A 3,100-nucleotide genomic window follows, 5' to 3' on the forward strand; every position below is an offset into this window, starting at 1 on the left:
TGCGGTGTAATGAAAGAGGTGGTTCTCCGGTCTCAGCATACAGGGACTCCACAGGAGTCCCTGTACCGAGTCCAACATCCGGAGAACAGGGGGAGTTGCAGATGAATAAGCCTCACAGCCGCAGAAGCATTGTGTGGTCTGCACCCCAACATAAGTGCACAAATGTGAAAGAACCAGCAAAACACTAATTCTTTTGTGGCCTTCACTTTTAACTGTTTGAGGTGAGGCACCCATGTAAGCCTTGAGTCACTTCACCTCTTGGACAAATTGCAGTGGGTTTGCTCCTAAATAGAGGGAAGGATGGAACTTTCATCATTTGTGAAAATGTATAGCCTTTGTCTTGCTTCGAGAAAAGTTGAACCCATGGTATGTTGCCCACTGTACGACCTGATTGCAGTCTGCACGTGCCTTTGCACATCCTGTAATCTTACTCCTGAGCAGTACAGTGTAAAGTCATCCACATACAGATTACATGAGACAGAACTTGGAACAAACTTTTCGATGTCATTTACAGCAATGGCAAACAGGGTCACACTTAAGACACTCCCTTGTGGGACCCCTTCCATCTGATCTTCCAGTTAGAGAAACTGTTTCCCACCCGAACTCTAAACTTCCCGTTAGCAAGAAAGCTTTGTATTAAGGTAGGTAATGCTCCTCTTAAACCATTGTCATATAGCTTCATGAGTATGTCATGCTTCCAAGTAGTATCATAAGCGTTTTCAAGGTCAAAGAAGACTGCTAACATGTGATGTCACTAATAAAGGGTCCTGTATAGCATTTTCCATCCTCACAAGTGCATCTGTGGCTGATCTCAATTTTCTAAAGCCATATTGATATGGTGTTAATATATTTTCCTTTTCTAGCAGCCATGTCAACCTGAAGTTTACCATTTTCTCCATCAGCTTGCAGATGCAGCTGGTGAGAGAAATTGGTCTGTAATTTCCTGGTGTGGAAGCATCCTTGCCACATTTAGGAACAGGAATGATTATAGCCTCCTTCCATGTGGATGGCACTGTGACCTCCATATAGATCCTATTGAATAGGTCCAACAGGAACTTCTGGGAGCTCTCTGGTAAGTGAGATATCATTTGGTATGGAATATCATCACTTCCTGGGGCAGTCTTACGGCAGAGCTGCAAAGCAGAGTCCATCTCCTTGCGCAAAAATGGCAAGTTTTGTATGGAAGTTCTACTGCAATCCTACTGAAGAATGACACTGGGTGTTGTTCCTGTTCATCCCGAAGAGTAGAGAATCGGGCAGTGTAAGATGCTCCAGAAGAGATCTCTTTTTTGTCTGTGATGATTATGCCATCTATCTTCAAAGCAGGTGGTAACATAGATGTGCTCTTTCCAGTGATCTTACGCACCTTGTCCCATACTCATGCTAAGGGTGTCTCAGAATTAATAGAGGAGACATACTGTCTCCACGATGTCTGGGTCCTTTTGTAAGGGATCAAGGTTCCATTGCTGGGGCATCACTTCAACTGCTGTAATGCAGCTTTTCTTGCTCTGACCACCATGGTACCAGAGGTCAACAGTATTGCCTGTTACTTTTGGAAATGGATGCTTCTGCGGCAAGTTGAATTTGTGATGCGAAATGATTAACAGCATCTTAAACACACTGGAAATTATTCACAAATCCTTGCAATACTGCAATTGATCTAATAAGATTCCAGTCCACAGGTTCCAGTCGCCATCTCTGCACTCCATTGGCTGGAATACCATTCACCTCCTCCAAAGGTATTGGAAAATGGTCACTTCCCTGTAAGTCTTCCATGACCTGCCAAGTGAAATTCATCTGTGAAACAGGTGAGCCTATTGATAGGTCTATATTGGAGAATATTCCAGTTTGAATTTGGAAATGAGTGGGATGCAGTAAAACTGCATCTACTCTTAAGAACAAGGATTCCAAGGCCCTTCCTCGAGGATTGCACAAATAGTCTCCCCAGAGGTGATGCCAACCATCGAAATCTCCCAAGAGTAGAAATGAATGTGGCAACACCTAAGTAGATCTTCCAAATCATCTATGTTTTGAGATTATGTAGAGGTAGGTAGATGGATGCAACAGTGTAAGGTCATGTCAAGCCTATTCTCACAGCCTTCACTTACAGTGTTGTCTGCAGGTGGATGGCCTGGAAGGCAATATCCTAGTGTACCATTACTGCTACTCCTCCATGAGGTCCATTATCAGAGGTTTGAATTTAGAATCCTCTCAGGGAAATTGGACGATTTTCCCTGGTCATAATCTCTTGTAGGCATACACAAACTGGGTTACATGAAGCTCTCAGATGTTGCAGTTCTTCCCATTTTGCATGAATTCCCTGACAGTTCCATTGGATTAGGGTATCCAGTTCTTCAGATTATCTCTTCATAAGGTGATTGGCAGTACCTGTGGTCAAGGTTTGCTCCACACCTTTAGGCTGCCCCTTTCCAGGATCTTGTGAGTATCTTTTGAGGAGTTATTTACCTGTGGAAATAGTTTCCACTGGCTTCCTATTGACAGGCTCAGGATTTCTTTCCCCTTAACGGAAGCCGCCTTGCCGCGGTGGGGGGGGGGCTTGAGGTCCCAATGATCTGGGCTACAAATACTGGAGGGGTCACCACTGAGGGATGAGACAAAATGGCTTCCTGGTGCACCAAGGCCTATGAGAGGGGATGGTGCACCCACCCCTGGTTCATCTCATCTTGGACCAGGGAGAACTCTCCCATGTGTGTTTGGCATGCGTGGCATCCCGTAATACCAGGAGACAGGAGTCCTGGAGGTTGAGCGATGCTGCACGCTGCGCCCTGCAGCTAGCAACACTCCTCTTTGGTCCTTTATTCTGGTTAGACGGGAGGCTTGGTCAAGGCCCGGTGAAGTCAATCGGCTGGTCAAACATGGCTAGGGTCAAGCAGGTACTATTCAGTCGGCAGCGCATAGGTCCCGCGACTGCCATCAGTACTGTAACAGTGGCTGCGTATATTTCCTCATTAGCCCTGTGGCTGTTGGGAGATTTTGAGCCCAACTATAGCTTCCCCTCGTTGGACTCCATGGTGGGTGGGGGGTGAGGAAATGAAGAATTCTAATTTGTATGAGTACTACAAATTTACAAAACAATATG

Source organism: Penaeus monodon, chromosome 38 (genome assembly GCF_015228065.2).
Source record: "Penaeus monodon isolate SGIC_2016 chromosome 38, NSTDA_Pmon_1, whole genome shotgun sequence".
Lineage (NCBI taxonomy): Eukaryota > Metazoa > Arthropoda > Malacostraca > Decapoda > Penaeidae > Penaeus > Penaeus monodon.